The 17,350-nt window shown below is 43.9% G+C and overlaps 1 protein-coding gene and 1 long non-coding RNA gene across 2 annotated transcripts in view; both read left to right on the top strand.

Moving 5' to 3' along the window:
- Window positions 1-17,350, top strand: part of LOC109577067 (BOLA class I histocompatibility antigen, alpha chain BL3-7) — a 48,137-nt gene that overhangs the window by 25,508 nt on the left and 5,279 nt on the right. The window lies entirely within an intron of this gene.
- LOC139178809 (uncharacterized) lies at window positions 4,780-13,105 on the top strand. The gene is made up of 2 exons (XR_011563273.1): window positions 4,780-6,673; window positions 6,900-13,105. It is a non-coding gene; the product is annotated as an uncharacterized lncRNA (long non-coding RNA).

Below are 17,350 nucleotides of genomic sequence, written 5' to 3'. Positions count from 1 at the left end.
CATGTAAGAGAACTTGACCTAGAAGCTATAGTGTTAAAATTGCTTCTTGTTGGCAATTCCCTGGTGGTCCAGAGGGTACGACTCCGTGCTTTCCTGCCATCGGCCTGGGTTCAATCTCTGGTCTTCCTTTCCTACAAGCCAAGTGGTGTGGCTAAAGGGAAAAAAAAAAAAAAGAAAGAATTGCTCACTGTCCTTTTGTTCTTTTACTCTAGGAAAATTGATGAGGGATCTGGAATATAAGACAAGTGAGTATCTGGAGGGGATAGTGGCTGAAGTTTGCAGCTTTCCTGTGAAGGTCCATTACTCAAGGTCAGCAATTCTGTTTTAAAAAGGAAGGTCTTTGTATAACTAATGTATCCAAATTCTTTTTTTTTTTTTGTATCCAAATTCTTTATCCTGATTTCAAAATCAGATTTGCCCAGCTATAGTGATCCCAGGCCTTATCATTTTCCCTCTCAAGTCTCATCGCACTGCCTGAGGCCTTGAATTTTCTATGTTCTTTACACTCTCTAGATAGGGTTGCTAATAGCCTGAACACAAGGTCAAAAGCAGTCTTTGTCCTGGTCCCCTGAGGAGCCTCCCACCATTGTCATAAAGGCCCAGAACCTATGGGACAAATATCATTTGTATCTTTTGTGAGGCCACACCTTTGCCTCCTTGTCCCCACAGTGAGGATCATCCTGAATTCCCTGACAGCCAATGGCTACCTCTCAGTGTCTCCAAATGGGAAGAGTATGATGTTCACTGGCTTGTGGCTGAACAAATGCCAGCGTGGTCAGAGATTTGATCCAGAGCTCGGGGTGCCGGGCAGTAAGGGCTTCACGTGGGGCAAAGTGTACTGGGAAGTGAAAGTGGACAGGATCTGGTGGGAAGCAGAGGAGGAAGAAGAAACAGTGAGATACAGGGCTGGAAGCAGAGGCATGTTTGGCAGTAATGATCTTGGTGGATTTACAGGCATCACTGATGGGTATCCTTCTCCTGGATATGGAGGGGAGAGTGAGGAGTTGGAGGAAAAATGGTCTCAGGAAAATGGAATATGGCCAAAATTCTGCCTGGTGGGGGTGGCAAGACAGTCAGTGGCAAGGAGAAGATTTCTCAACTTCACCCCCAAGGAGGGATCTGGGCTCTGCAGCTGTCCTCAGCTGGGGTGTCTATATGCAGCAGCCCAGGGCCCTTCCAGATCCTGTCCTATGCCCCCGGCAGATTGGAGTTGCTCTGGATCATTGTCACGCGAGTGTATGTTCCTCGGTTCTTTGTCTCGTCACAACAAAGATTTGGAGCAACGGACATTAAAGCCCTAGGTGCATCACAGCTCTCGGGTCTTGGACAAACCGTGCTACAGCTCTTAGGCAAATCAGTGTTACAGCTCTATTTTATTTATAAGATAGCAGGAGAATCCAAGACTCGAAGAGAAGAGAGTGGAGGAGTGCATGGGGAGGGAGAGAGAGAGAGAGAGAGAGAGGGAGGGAGCGTGTGCATGCATGCGGGAGAGAGAGTCCGTGAGAAACCGCTTTGGCTCCTCTTTTATATGTTTTTTTTCCTCCACCTGGGCCTGCCCTATGCAAACTGGGCTGAGCCAGGAGTGCTGTTTGTTCTGTTTGTTCTGCCTGAAGTCTTCACTCTGGTCCTTGGACCTTCCTTGTCTTTTAGCCACCGCCATTTTGGACTCCTTTTCCCTATTCTACCTACCTAACACTATTAATTAATCACTTTTGTTGCCTTTGATTTGGTTCTTCATCTGCTGCCGAGACAAATGTATGAGAATGAGTGACTGTACATAGAATTTCAGCCCCTGCCACAAATAGTAATTGATGACAACATCCATACCGATATTTCTAAAGCACCTTTTCTGCCGCATAATTTCTCCTGTCATCCTAAGCAGCCGAGGAAACAGTAAATATTTGGCAATTCATACCGGTTTCACATTTGATATGCTATGAGATTTGAGGTATCTGGTGTGAGAATTCCTTTATCTGCTGTGTTCCAATAATTTTTGCAATAGGAAGGGGCCAGGGGAAGCCACGTGAGGTTCAGGTGTATGTGAGTTTTTGGAAATCATTTGGTTCTGAAGTAAATTTTATGTCAGCTGTGTTTTGAGATGGTACAAATAGATACTTAGCTTAATATTAAATTAGCAGTCTTACCTATAAGCAGCAGAAAACAAATTTGGCTAATTTTAGAAAACAGGAACTTTGTTGAACATTACTAGGGATTGTGGAGTGCAAAGAGAGAGGGATACATGTGCCTGCCTGCTTGCAAATTCTGGAGGTGGATCCAATGACACCCAGAGAGCTGGGAGCTGGAGTGAGAGGGGGAGGAGGTGGAGGAGTCAGCAGGACTTGAGAGGATCATAGGGATTGTCAGCATATAAACAGACACATGCATGAGTCCAAGCGAATGGAGAGTGGATATGATCTGGTGGGAGGCAGAGGATGAAGAAGTAATTACTATAGATGGGAATGGAGCCAGAGGTGTGTTTGGCACTAGCTATCCCAGTGGATTCAGACCCAACTGATGAGTATATTTCTCCTGGATAGAGAAATGAGAATGAAGAGTTGAGGAGGGAACGGGCTCAGGAAATTAGTGGCTGGAACAGGCCCTAGTTCTTCATGGAACTAACTCCTAAATCAAAATCTGGCATAAGTGCACCAGATTGCCAGAGTATAGGATGCCTGCCTGTGCCCCAGCAACAACAACAAAAGGTTAGGCAAGTATGTTTTCAGCTTCTGTAATAAGACATGGTCTCTCAAGACTCATGTAAGCCAGCATTCTCAAGGCATGGGAACAGAGGCTAGGTGCCAAAGAACTTCCCATACTTAAACTCCTGGGCTCAAGATGTGGAGAAATTTGCTCTGAGCTCAGTGTTTAAGAATGTTTTGTTGAGAGACTTCCTTGGTGGTACAGTGGGTAGCATCCCCCTGCCAATGCAGGGAACTTGTGTTATGATCCCTGATCCAGAAAGATTTCACATGCCACAGAGCAATTGACCCCATGTGCTGCACCTACTGAAGCGCCTGGGCCCAGAGCCTGTGCTCTGCAACACAAGAAGCCATGACAGTGAGAGGCCAGTGCACTGCAGCTAGAGAGTAGCCCTCTAGCTCTCTGAAAGCAGAGAAAGCCCACGTGCAGCAATGAAGACCCAGGTGAAAGATAAAAATTAATTAATTTTTAAAAAACACCTTTCTCACTGAGGAGAGATTGCTTTCCCCTGGCAGGAGCAAGCCTTTGATATGCAAACTAACCAATCCAGAGCCCTCCATCCCCTGTTTGGCCTTGGACCCCAAGAGGCAGTATTCTTCTGCCTCTGTGACCTGGGGGCTACCCTGATGGCTCAGTCAGTAAAGAATCCACCTGCAACGCAGGAGCCCCAGGTTTGATCAATCCACCCCAGGATTCTTGCCTGGGAAATCCTATGGACAGAGGAGCCTGGCAGGCTACAGATGCCAGGGTTGCAAGAGTCAGACATGACTCAGCAACTAAACCACCACTACCACCAATGATCCCAGGGCCAGGTACCAGACAACTAAAGAGTACCTCTAACCCAAAGCCTGCTGAAATTATTCATACCAGCCAATCCTAATCTGTTTACCCTGCCCTCCCTTGACTTGCCCAACTGCTAAGTCACTTCAGTCGTGTCCGACTCTGTGTGACCCCATAGACCGCAGCCCACCAGGCTCCCCCGTCCCTGGGATTCTCCAGGTAAGAACACTGGAGTGGGTTGCCATTTCCTTCTCCAGTGACTTTCCCAAGGAGACCCACTAAAGTTCCTAGCCTTTATCTTCCTTTCATCTTTGCCAAGCTGACAGATTTTAATTTTTGTTTCCACTTTTCTTTTCATAGTCTCATTTTCCCCATTTATTAATAATAAATTATTTGGTATTTGCATTTCTTCTTTTCCAAATTGTTTGCTTATAATTTTATTTTTCACTTGCAATGTAAGAATTTTAAAATATTGAATTTAAGGAAGAAGAAAAATCAGCCTCCTGAGCTAGACCTCAGTGTTATTTGAAGCTAGCCTGGTGCTCACAGCTAGGCCATGTAATTCTCTTTGGAATAAACTATTTTATACAATACCAATATCAAAAAAAGATACACTGAAACCATAATAAAGTGACACAAAACAAGACAAGACTATACATAATTTTGTTTAAGGGCAGAGAACACAGGGTACAGTGCAACTCACAAAGTACTGAACATCCCGTCCTGGGTAACATGAGTGATGGCAGCTCCTTTACCAACTGCTGCTTTACCCTTGCTCTCATCTGTCCTTATAGATATGACTGATTAGGACACCAAGTCATGTAACTGACCATGCTTCCTGGCAATATTCAATTTAGAGTAAACCTTTCTTTTATCCAACCAAAGCCCAAATTCCACAATAACACATTCTTTCTTATACTTTCATTCTAAAATGCCCTATGATTTCCCACGATGAGTGCCCTCCTTTGCTGTATCAGCAGTAAACACAATGTGTTCAACTAGGCATGTACCTGGCAGTCTCTGGCTGAAAAATATCGACATATGCTAACCTTTTGTCTGTCGGATTTGTTATGTGTCTTTGAATTTGATTATGCACATGTGTTTGCGTGGTTGTGAGTTTGTAGTTGCCATAGAAAGTTTATTTTTTCTTGGTGGGTTATTTTTTTATCTTTGGGTTGGGCTTAGAAAATTCTTCATTCTACAACTGTGAAAATTCTATGTATATTTTCATTTAAGTAGAGACTATGAGGATTATGGTGTCCAAGGGTGAAAGGAAACAAAAAGCTGAAACTGGGGGCAGGTACCACTTTACACACACTATGGAATAACAGGTAAAGAATTCTACGGTGGTGGAATGCTAGGGTTTACATCTTCTGCTTTGTATTTCATAATTATGTAGGACCTACAGGGTATTTTATAATGGGGTATTCAATAAGTACTTTCTCGTGGCTATGTGAAGACATAAGTGCTTGTTTATGTTTACCAGGTTAGCAAAAACGGCATCAAGAGTCTCAATGTAATATAGACCAAAATTGGCTCCAATGATGGGTGTTTTTGAAAACTGATGAACTTGAAGTTATAGATTATATTTTGGTTAATGTCTGTGCACTCTAGATGTTAAAGAACATGAAAGCATTAGTCGCTCTATCATATCCAACTCTTTGCAACCCTCTGGGCTATAGCCTGCCAGGCTCCTCTGTCCTTGGAATTCTCCAGTCAAGATTACTGGAGTGAGTAGCCGTTCCCTTCTCCAGGGGATCTTTCCAACCTAGAAATGGAACCCAGGTCTCCTGTATTGCAGGCAGATTAAATTTTCTGGACTTCTGTACTTTAAGGTGATTCTAAGACCCACAAAAATAAATGTATAAAGATAATTTCAGTGTACTTCAATCTGTGAGTTATACAGTATCTCAGGAGAATGAAAACTAAAACACTTAGATATGTTCTGTCAAATATGGCAGCTACTAGGCACGTCTGTGTGTGTGTAAGTCACTCAGGCATGTCCAACTCTTTGTGACCCCATGTACTGTAGCCCACCAGGCTCCTCTGTCTTTGGAATTTTCCAGGCAAAATTACTGAAGTGAGTAGCTATTCTGTTCTCCAGGGGATCTTCCCAACCCAGGGGTGGAACCCTGGTCTCCTGCACTGCAGGAGGATTATATACCATCTGAGCCACCAGGGAAGCCTCCTAGCCACATATGGCTATTTAAATTTAAATGAAATTAAATAAAAATTCAACTGCTCAATGACATTAGCCACATTTAAAGTGCTCAATAGCTCAGTAGCTAGCACCTCATGGAAAGTCACAGACTAGAACTTTGAGCAGACCTAGAACTTTGAGTAGCACTATTATTTTTGCTATTATTGAGCTTCAAATAAGGTGCATTAGACCCATTTAAAACCAAAGGGCCAATATTATTTCTCACACAGATCACATTTCCATCTGGGATATGGATCAATATTAAGCTGGCATCAACAAATTCATTATTTAACTTATATGCTGAGTACATCATGAGAAACACTGGGCTGGAAAAAGCACAAGTTGGAATCAAGATTGTGAGGAGAAATATCAATAATCTCAGATATGCAGATGACACCACGCTTATGGCAGAAAGCGAAGAAGAACTAAAGAGCCTCCTGATGAAAGTGAAAGAGGACAGTGAAAAAGTTGGCTTAAAGCTTAACATTCAGAAAACTAAGATCATGGCATCTGGTCCCATCACTTCATGGGAAATAGATGGGGAAACAGTGGAAACAGTGTCAGACTTTATTTTGGGGGCTCCAAAATCACTGCAGATGGTGACTGCAGCCATGAAATTAAACGATGCTTGCTCCTTGGAAGAAAAATTTATGACCAACCTAGACAGCATATTAAAAAAGGGAGACATTACTTTGCCAAGAAAGGTCCATCTAGTCAAGACTATTGTTTTTCCACTAGTCATGTTTGGATGTAAGAGTTGGACTATAAAGAAAGCTGAGCCCCAAAGAATTGATGCTTTTGAACTGTGGTGTTGGAAAAGACTCTTGAGAGTCCCTTGGACTGCAAGGAGATCCAACCAGTCCATTCTAAAGGAGATCAGTCCTGAATATTCATTAGAAGGACTGATTCTGAAGCTGAAACTCCAATACTTTGGCCACCTGATGCGAAGAACTGACTCATTTGAAAAGACCATGATACTGGGAAAGATTGAAGGTAGGAGGAGAAGGGGACGACAGAGGATGAGGTGGTTGGATGGCATCACTGACTCAATGGACATGAGTTTGAGTAAACTCCGGGAGTTGGTGATGGACAGGGAGGCCTGATGTACTGCTGCAGTCCATGGGGTCGCAAAGAGTCGGACATGACTGAGTCATTGAACTGAATGGAAAAGAACAAATTCAAAATGGGTCATGAATGAATTTCTCTCTCTTGTCTTCAGGCACAAACTGTCCCCATTCCAAAGGGGAAACACCTGTCATCCAACTCCCTGTCTATATGGAGACACTCTGGCATCAAATTTCTAGGGGTAAGTTCTCTTTTAGAAGAGCCGAGAGGCAGAGCCCCAATAAGTAAAGGTTTGGGAGGCAGGGAGTCCAGTTCCAGAAGAGGTATTCTCAGAAGTGAAGAGGAGGCAAAGAGGTGGTGGCGGTTTAGTTGGTAAGTTGTGTCTAACTCTTAAGACCCCATGGACTGTAGCCTTCCAGGTTCCTGTATCCATGGGATTCTCCAGGCAAGAATACTGAAGTGGGTTGCCATTTCCTTCTTCAGGGGATCTCCCCGACACAGGAATTGAACCTGGGTCTCCTGCATGGCAGGCAGATTCTTTACTGACTGAGCTACAAGGGAAGCCACCAGCTTGTAGTTTTCCTGCTTTACTCCAAACAGAAATTCTCAAAGTCTGGTCTATGGAACCCTTGAAGTCTCTGAGATCCAATTATGGGTCAAAACTACTTTCATAACATTACCAAAAATTTATTCACCTTTTTTTTTAGTTTATTTTATTTTGGCTGTACAGGGTCTTCATTGAGGTATTGGGGCTTTCTCTAGTTGCAGAGCCTGGGCTCTAGAGTGTATAGGCTCATCACGTGGGATCCTAGTTCCCCAACAGAGACTGAACTCACGTCCCCTATCATTGGAAGGTAGATTAGTAACCACTGCTCTACCAGGGAAGCCCCTACCTTTTTCACTGTGCTGACATTTGCTCTGAGGTAAAACTTAGCAGAAATAAAGGTTATTTCACCAAACAGCAATAGCAGTTATTGTATTCTTCACCACCATTCAGTTGCAGAATAGAAAAGCAAGTTTCACTGAAAAATATCCAGGTTGTAGTATTAAAAATTATTAAGTTGCTACAGTCACCAATCTTAAGTCCACATTTTAGAATATTTGATAGGATGAAATGGGAAGTACACATAAAGTCCTTCTGCTATATTCTAAAGTACCATGTCCCAAGGAAAATAATTATTCTGAGTTGACTTAGCTTCTTTTTTTATGGAATGCCATTTTCACTTTGAGAATGAAGAACAGGAAAACTATGATTATTTACATTTAGTTATTTTGGCATAATGAATGGGAGCTTCTCCCTTCTAGAATATCAACTGATACTATTTTTTGCCGATGATAAAATGCAAGCTCTCATGAGAAAATTAATCTTGATAGCTTCCCAGCACCGACAAACTTCTCTAGTGTCAACTGTGGTGATATTAACAAATGTGATTGTTTGATAATCCTAAATGTTAACACTTTAAAATCTATACAACTTGGTGAAACAATACACTACTTAAAAAAATCATTAGTACAATATTCACTCAATGTTCAGGACAGACCTTATATTCGTATGCAACAGATTTGGAAATACTCAGTGGCAGTTACGGGTTATCACTGAAAATAAGATGCCATCTTTAAGCCGCTACCACTTGTTTAGCGTTGTATCAAAGTGGGAACCACAATTATCTGAAAACGTTATTCAAGATACTTCGTTACCTATTTGTGTGAAGCTGGATTTTTTAATATACTCAACCAAAAAGATTAAAAACAGAAGCAGATATGCAAAGTCTTCAGTCTTTTAATGAGACATACAAGAAAAGAATGTAAACTTTTGAAAGAATGTAAAATCTAGAAAAGATCACTTCTCACTACACTGTTTTATTTTGAAAATAGTGATTTTTTTTTCATAAAAATGTCTTTTCATGTAATGGGTTATTAATATAATAGTTGAATCAATAGATTTCTGTTTATATTTCTAACACGGTAAATGTTCACAGATGTAACCCATATAAATGGTATTGTCTTTGAGGTCCCAGGTCCTAGGTCCATAGACAGATTCTGAAACCGCAAGTTTTGTCAACTGCTGACTTACCCAGCCCCTGGGCCAGGACTCAGGGAGACAGTGTAATAGGGTCCTCCAGGCAGAAGTAGCAGGGTCAGGGCAAAGTCCCAGGTCCCCGAGCAAGGCGATCGGGATCTTAAGCCAGAAGGTGATGTCTGGGGGATGGGGAGGCAAGTGTCGAGTAGGGGGAGGGGTTCCCCATCTCTCTGGAGTTTCACTTTCTCTTCTCGCAAACTGTGTCGGGCCTTTCTGCCTAGATACTCATGACGAGTTCCCAGTTCTCACTCCCATTGCCTATCCGGTTTCTAGAAGCCAATCAGAGCCCTTCCTTGGTTTTAGGGTTTCTACCGATCTGCCTGCGCTGATTTTCTCCTCGGATTCGGATGGTATAGGCTTTAGGAAATCAAGGATTCCGCTACTCTCAGAGTCCCTGCCTCTGACCAAAATCTGGGGGAGGGGTGCTCTGCAAGGGGGAGGAGCAGAGGACTGCCCCCGGAGGCGCAGGACCCCTAAGAAAGGCAGATTTCCCCCACCTCACCCTCTCCCCCTACAAACCCCACACATACCTCGGCTAAGAAGAGCCTGCAGTGCTTTTGTTCTTTTTTTTTTCTTTTTTTCGGGTTTTGTTCCAGAATCGGCTGATTGTGCGCAGCTGGAAGCCTGGCTCAGCTGCTGCCTGTGGGGCCCTGGGCAGCCTCCCTCCCTAGGACCCCTGACCCCAAACCCTGGGTCATCCTCGGAGCCAGAGTTAGATTTGAAAGTGGAGGGATCAGGTCTCAGGGATTCAGACATCAGGTCTCTGTCATGTTCCACGAAGGAGATGAAGAGGCAGGAGGCTGGGATCCTGGGCTCTTAGGACTCAGGGCAGAAGAGTACTCTTCGAGGCTTCAAAGGGTGGGAGGTGTGTGATGCTTGGAGAGGAGGGGAACCCCCCTTGGTGTCCTTGAGTGTAGGTCTAGGGAGGCGGAAGGTCATTTTCCTGCCTCTGGAAAATGTTAGGGGGACCCCTGACCCCCACTCATGCCTGATCTCCTTGTCACCCTTGTGGCCTCCAGGCTCCACTCCAGGTCCTGTCCTTTGATCTCCAGGAACCACCTTCATGGCCACCAGCTGGGCAGGTCTTTTTCCCAAGCTGTTGGGCCAGTCTTTCTGACAGAGCCCTCCCTGCTGTTTTAGCAAATAAATGGACAATGTCCCAGTACCCCTGACTGTGAGCTGAGGATGGGCTCTCCCTTCCTTAAGTCTCCCTGCCCCACCCCCTCTCCCAGCATCGTGTATAGGGGTGTGTGGAGTGGGACTGAGGTGGGGGTATTTCTCTGGAAGAGAAGAATTCTTTTAATCTCCTGTGCTCTCTCCTTTTCTCTTTTCCCTTCTTCCACCTGTACTTGAGTCACAGCATACCTGCATGGATGTGAGAGTTGGACTATAAAGAAAGCTAAGCACTGAAGAATTGATGCTTTTGAACTGTGGTGTTGGAGAAGTATCTTGAGAGTCCCTTGGACAGCAAGGAGATCCAACCAGTAAATCCTAGAGGAAATCAGTCCTGAATATTAATTGGAAGGACTGATGCTGAAGCTGAAACTCCAGTATTTTGGCCACCTGATGCAAAGATTTGACTCATTTGAAAAGACCCTGATGCTAGGAAAGATTAAAGGTGGAAGGAGAAGGGGACAACAGAGGATGAGATAGTTGGATGGCATCACCGACTCAATGGATATGAAAGACAGTGAAAGTGAAGTCACTCAGTCATGTCTGACTCTTTGCGACCCCATGGACTGTAGCCCACCAGGCTCCTCCATCCATGGAATTTTCTAGGCAAGTGTACTGGAGTGGGTTGCCATTTCCTTCTCCAGGGGATCTTCCCGACCCAGGGATCGAACCCTGGTCACCCGCATTGCGGGCAGAGCTTTACAGTCTGAGCCACCAGGGAATCCCCAATGGATATGAGTTTGAGTAAACTCCGGGAGTTGGTGATGGACAAGGAGGCCTGGCTTGCTGCAGTCCATGGGGTTGCAAAGAGTCGGACACGACTGAGCGACTGAACTGAATTGAACTGAACTGATACATGTAATTTCAGAAAAATACCGAAAACATAAGTATAGCTTACCAGCAAAACATAGAGCTGACACCTGTGTGTTTATCACCCTGGTGGAAAATAGAGCCTCTACCAGCACCCAGGCCAGAAGCCCCTGTGCCTCTCCCCACACAGACCCCACCTCCCCGTGTTCATGTCCACTCAGTGACCCTCCCCCACACGCTCCCCTCTGGTTCCTCCCCGGTTCCTCCCCCTCCACACCCGTGGGCTCCATCCCCTAATGTCATTGTTTCCTGCTTCTCTGCACTTCTCCAGGAGCCTCCCCACCTTTATAGGCACTTTGGGATCTCCTCTCCTTCCTCTTCCTCCCCTCTTCTACCGCATCCTAGGAATGGAGGTTCCAGAGCTGATTCCCTGGGGGGAGAGTCTATAAGTCTGGCAGTAGTCGGATGAAGTGACAGTTCTTGGGCTTCGAGGTCCCATCCCTTGATTTGAGGACACGCTGTATGTTTGTGGGGTCCACTTTGGACCTGGCATAACAGCCTGGATATCTGATCCTCTCTGAGGCCAAAGTCTTTGGTTATTTAATGAGGAGAGAAATGTCCATGTCAGCGTGTATTTTGGGTGACAGTTCAGGCTTTGAATTTGACACTGAATGAACACAAGAGTGTGTGCACAGCACTGACCCACTGCAGGGAGCCTAAGGTGAACCTGGGCAGGTCTCTGGTAAGGAGGTCAAAGGGGAGCTCAGGTGTCCAGTCATCAGCCCTGTGGCCACACAGGGTCACGACCACTGTTCCCTCTCCAGTTCTGCTCAGGGAAGGCAGAGGATGCATTGTGGTCTGAGTCAGACAGAGATGGCTGTCCTGGCCCAGTGAGGGGGTGAAGGTGCTTTCTGAGCAGCTCTGGGGTCAGGCTCGAGGGTACAGCAAGGATTAGAGGAGAGGAGAGCCCTGGAGCCCTGCCCAGTATCTCGGGTTTCCATCTTTTCTCTCCAGTCTCCTGTCTGAAGCTCATTGATGAAAACATCCTGGAAAGTTAATAATTGCTTCTTCTACTTCCTGTTCATTTCTAGCTGATATTAAAATGTGTTTTCATTTTAGTATAGTTTGAGATTTACAAACAAGTAGCAAAGTTAGTATACAGTTGCTATATATCCCACACTCTGTGAAGACATTTTATACCACCATCATAGGTTCCTCACAGCTGATGACCAATATTAATAGTGTTACTAAACTCCAGAATTTATTTGGACTACATTAGTTTTCCTTTAACCTGACCCAAGATCCTATGAAAGACACATATTAAGTCTGAATTTAGTCTCCTTTGTTCTCTTCTGGATGTGACAGTCACACCAACTTCTCTTGTTCTTGATGACTTCGATGTTTTGGGGAGTACTGCTCAGAGACATAGTAGAACATCTTTCCATTTGACTGGGGCAAAGGGTTTTGGGGAAGAGGACCACAGAGATGAGTGACATTCTCCAGTCACCAAGGGTAGACACTGTCCACTGGGATATTACTGATAAGTTCTCCTCATCACCTGGCTAAGGTACATTTCCCAGGTTTCTGTGTGAACTTCTATTTTTACTTTCCCACTCCTCACCCTGTGATCTTCAGAAGAAAGTCACTATGTGCAGCTCACACTTAAGGGGTGCTCTGATATGCACATTGGTGTGCAGAGGTTTGTGCAAATATGTTTTCAAATGAATTCGAGAAATACTAGATTGATCAGTAGACAGGATGGAGAGTTTCTGTGTAGCTTCCTTAGAAACCGCTGACTCTCATTTCTCGAGGCTGCGCTGCTTCCTGCCCCAGTGAGTGAGGGTTTCTGCTGCTCTGCGTCCTTCTGCTGCTCCAACCTTGGCGTCACCAGTTCTTGGCCTGTAGATGTGCCATCAGGTGTGATACACATTGCTGTCTTTGTAATTTACATTTCCTAACAACATAAGATGTTTAGCATCTTTTCATATACATTTCCATTGTTATATCTTCTAGAAGAGGTGTCTGTTCAGACTTTATTTTTAAAGAGTTATTTTCATTTTGTTGAGTTGAAGACTTCTATGTATATTCTAAAACACGTCCTTTATCAGATATGTGAATTTACAATAATTTCTCCCAGGCTATGGCCTGAGCTCTTTTACTGATCTAACAGTATTCATTAATGAACAGTATACTTTTCTAGAAAGAAAAATGAGAAATTTTTAACTGCAATTGTTTCTGAGTAGAGGACTTGAGTGAATGGGTAATGAGGGGAAGAACATGAATTATTTATTTTTGTATATGCTTGAGTATCTTTTCAATTCTCTTGTGTGCTGGTAAATAATGCTTTCAAAAATTACATGAAAATGCCTTACATTTGTAAACACTTGACGGATCACCCTCAGCTCATACATTAGGATGTACATTCTGATCCTCTAGCTGGGCTGGAGCTTACCACGTGCCGGGGACCAGCCCCGGCTGATCCAGGGTATTCGAAGTGGGGGCAGCGTCGGCAACCTATTTATTTAAATATTTTATCAAAGATATAAAGAGTAATAGAATGAGGATAGCTCAGTAGGAAAATTCAGCAGAGAAAAGAGGCTGAGTAGCTTGGTTTACGCGGGAGATCAATAAAACTTCAAGACAAGAAGTTTGCACCACTTACGTACGCCGCAGGCGTCCTTCCGTTCTCCCGAAGGAGAGGAGACACTGAGGCCTCCCCGGTCGGATCTTAGAAGCCCAGGCATAATTAGCAAGCATGGCGAGTTCCGCGCTCCAGATGGAGACTCAGCCAGAATTTGAGAGAGAGAGCGACATGGGGAGACCAAGTTTCAGTGAACAAGGCCCGCACTTTATTTTCCAAAGTAGTTTTTATACCTTAAGTTGTGCATAGAGGATAATGGGGGAAGGGGTGGAATCATGCAAGGACAGCAGCTCCTGGTCCTAATCGGAGCCAGGCTTTCAAACTTATCATATGCAAAAGTTCAGGTGAATTACATCATCTTCTGGCCAGGAGGCCTGTTAACATTTTAAGAAACTTGTCTTTCTCTAAAGGTGATTATTCCAAAGTCAGGCACCAGCCTCCAAAAAAGCACTGGACAAAGCTGCATTCCTATACGGCAAAGGTGAGGTGGGCTCAATCAAGAAAAGAATTAACTCAAGGGTCCAAGGTTACAAACATTGAGGCTACTACTTACATTTCTATACACCCATTATATCAATCAATACACTGCTAAGGACACAGTAGGTAAGGGGTATGGAGACTTAGCAGCAAACATTGGCCCAATAAGTGAAAAACCCTTCACCAATACAATTTCTAATCAATCTTTTAACTACTCAAAGGAATCTGTGTTTAGACAGTTTAGAACATCTCCTGCCTCTCACAGTTGGGAGGCTCTGAACAATCACATGTGGCTGGAAAAACCTATTCAGGCAGGCTAGAGGACTTCCAAAGGAGTTTGTAGGTTAAACACTGTCACACCCAGGAATTATTAACTGGAACTGTAAGCTAACTCTTTTTTCAGAGAGAGGTAGTGGGGGACAGCCCCCAGTAAAGTCAGAGGTGTAGGTGAAAGCAGAAAGCATAAAGTAGGCAGACTCTGGTTTTGGGGGTAGATGCTCGAGAATTTCCAGGGAGACTCCTGAGGCTTGATCCCGCCTTTGCGTATGCCAAGCCTCCTTCCTCATGACCTTTGCCATGGGTGGAGCTCGCTCCCCGCAACCACGTGTCTGTGTTGTTCTCCTGTTGGACATAAGTCATCTCACAGAAGATCAGCATCAGACAAGGACATCTGAGTGCATGACACAGAGAGACAAAACAAGAACACGACAGCATTCTGTACAAGCTCAGACCAACCAGGCAGCACCGTGCCCCTCACCGTGGACCAAACCTCTCCCTGTGCTGATCCAGAGACCACTGCTTCCTCCCAGTCACAGCTGTATCCTCGCTCTAGTCTGCCCTCCCTATAGCAGAGGCTCACTGAGATGACCAGGCATAGAATTGCCCCCACTTCCTGACCACACCCAATCCAGAGTGAGCCAGTCTCGCATAGACGCTTCTCAAAATCAAAGCCCACATCCTCTATATCAGCGGTCCTCAACTTTTTGGCACCAGGAACTGATTTCATGGAAGACAGTTGTTCCATGGACCAGGGGTGGGAGGAATGGTTTCAGGATGATTCAAGCACAGCATTTTTATTGTACACTTTATTTCTAATATACTGTTGGCACTGATCTGACAGGAGGTACCGGGCCAAGCTCAGAGTTTGGGGACTCCTGGCTGTATGTGTTCTAACACCTTAAAAGGACACTATAGTCCCTCCTGCTGTGTAATCTCCCTCACTGTATCCAGTATAAATCCAACTTGATTGCCCACAGATTTGCTTCTGATGGTCTTTGGCTGAAGAACATTGAGACATGTTACCTGCTTGCCAAAAATTTTTATGTGTCTCCATTGGAATAGGGGCATATGTTTGTATCCTGTGAGTGTCTGATTGACATAGGAAAGATTTATCTGTTTTGATGGCTTTTAATCTTTGGGTCATAAAACTCTTCATTCCACAAGTGTAAAAATTTCATGTATATTTTTGTCTAGGGGAGAGGAGTCCAAGGGTGAAGGGAAACAGAACTGATGGAATTTGGAGAGAAAGTATAGCAGGAACTGTAAGTAAAAAGTAGTAAGGTGGTGGATTCTAACATTGCATCTTCTGCTTCACAACTTTACAAGTATTTACAAGTCCCACAAAGTTTTGATATCTGTTGTGTTTAACAAACACTTTCTCTTGGGCTAAATGAAGACTTCTGTGTGTCCTTATGTTTACCAAGTTAAGGAAAACACCAAGAGCTCAAAGATTATATCCAGTGATGAGCAGTTTTGAACACTTAAGACCTTAAAGTGATAAACCATGGTTTGGCCCATGTCTGAACACTCTGTTAAAATACACATTAGAGAAACTTTCACAGCATGCTGTATTTTAAAGCTATATCTAAGACCTGCACAGACAAATCCATGACTTCAATATTAAGATTATTTTAATGTGCATCAACCTATGAGTCACACAGTATCTTTTAGGGGAAAGTGGAGTTAATTAACAACATTCTAGATATGCATTGACCAATATGCTAGCTAGTAGGCACCCCACTCCAGTACTCTTGCCTGGAAAATCCCATGGATGGAGAAGCCTGGTAGGCTGCAGTCCATGGGGTCGCAAAGAGTCGGACACGACTGAGCGGCTTCACTTTCACTTTTCACTTTTATGCATTGGAGAAGGAAATGGCATCCCACTCCAGTGTTCTTGCCTGGAGAATCCCAGGGACGGGGGAGCCTGGTGGGCTGCCGTCTTAGCAGCAGCAGCAGCAGCCACATATTGCTATTTAAATTAAATAAAAGTGCTCAGCACAACAGTCACTTTAAGGTGCTAAATAGCCTCATGTAGCTACTGGCTACTTAACTGCACAGCACAGACATAGAAAATTCTTTCACCACAGAATGTTCTGTTGGAATGGACTGCTCTTCATTATTTGTTGGCCTCAGTTCAGCTGCATTAGACCACGTGAGATGAAAGCACCAATAATATTTTTCTTAGACACTATCAGATTTCTGTTTTGGATATGAATACATATTAAGCTGGTGTGTAACAAAGTCAAACTAGGTTATGAGTGTGTCTGGTGCCTTTAGGTACAAACTGTTCCCAGTTCCGAAGGGGAAATACCTGTCCCCCCACCTTCCTTCCCAGACTGATGACACTCTCTGGCATCATTTTCTAGAGGGTGCGTTCTCTCCTAGAGGAGCCCAGGGGCAGAACCCTCAGTTAAGTTTGGGGAGGCACGGAGTCCAGCTCAGGAAAAAGCATTTTCCAAAATGAAGAGGAGGCAAAGGCGAGGATCAGATGGGAGACGCCCTGGTTCATTCAGAACAGGAGTTCTCAGAGTGTGGTCTGTGGAACCCATTGATCTGTGGTCTGTTCAACTGTGGAAAGGGTCACTGAGACCGTTTCATGAGATCCCTGAGGTGAAAGCTACTTTCATAGCATCACTCAGAGATTTGACTTCTCACTATGTTGACATTTGCTTTGATGTATAACAGCAGTAATGGAGACTATGGTAGCAACCTGCACTAGTAATTATTTTCACCAAAACTTTCTTGTAGAAAAAAAGAAAACTAATAATCAGGTTTGCTTTAAAACATCCAGAATGACACATTAAAAATTCTTATCTGTCCTTAATAAACCAAAATGGAAAAAATGTGAAAAAGAATATACATATACAATGTATAAGTCAATCACTTTGCTGTACAGCAGAACTTAATATTATAAATCAAATATCCTTCAATAAAATATATTTTTAAAAATAAAATAAATAAAAATGTTTATGTTTCCTAATCATCATTCTTAAATACACATTTTAAAAGTATATTCTGTGATGACATGGAAAGTACACATTGAGCACTTTTACTACATTTCAAAGTTCTATGGCTCAAGGGAAAACTCTGTGTGAGCTGAACTAACCTCTTTTTCATGGAACATGACTGTTAATTTAAAGAATGA

The sequence above is a fragment of the Bos indicus genome, chromosome 23 (assembly GCF_029378745.1).
Source record: "Bos indicus isolate NIAB-ARS_2022 breed Sahiwal x Tharparkar chromosome 23, NIAB-ARS_B.indTharparkar_mat_pri_1.0, whole genome shotgun sequence".
NCBI classification, from domain to species: Eukaryota; Metazoa; Chordata; class Mammalia; order Artiodactyla; family Bovidae; genus Bos; species Bos indicus.
This window is presented reverse-complemented; position numbering and strand designations above follow the sequence as displayed.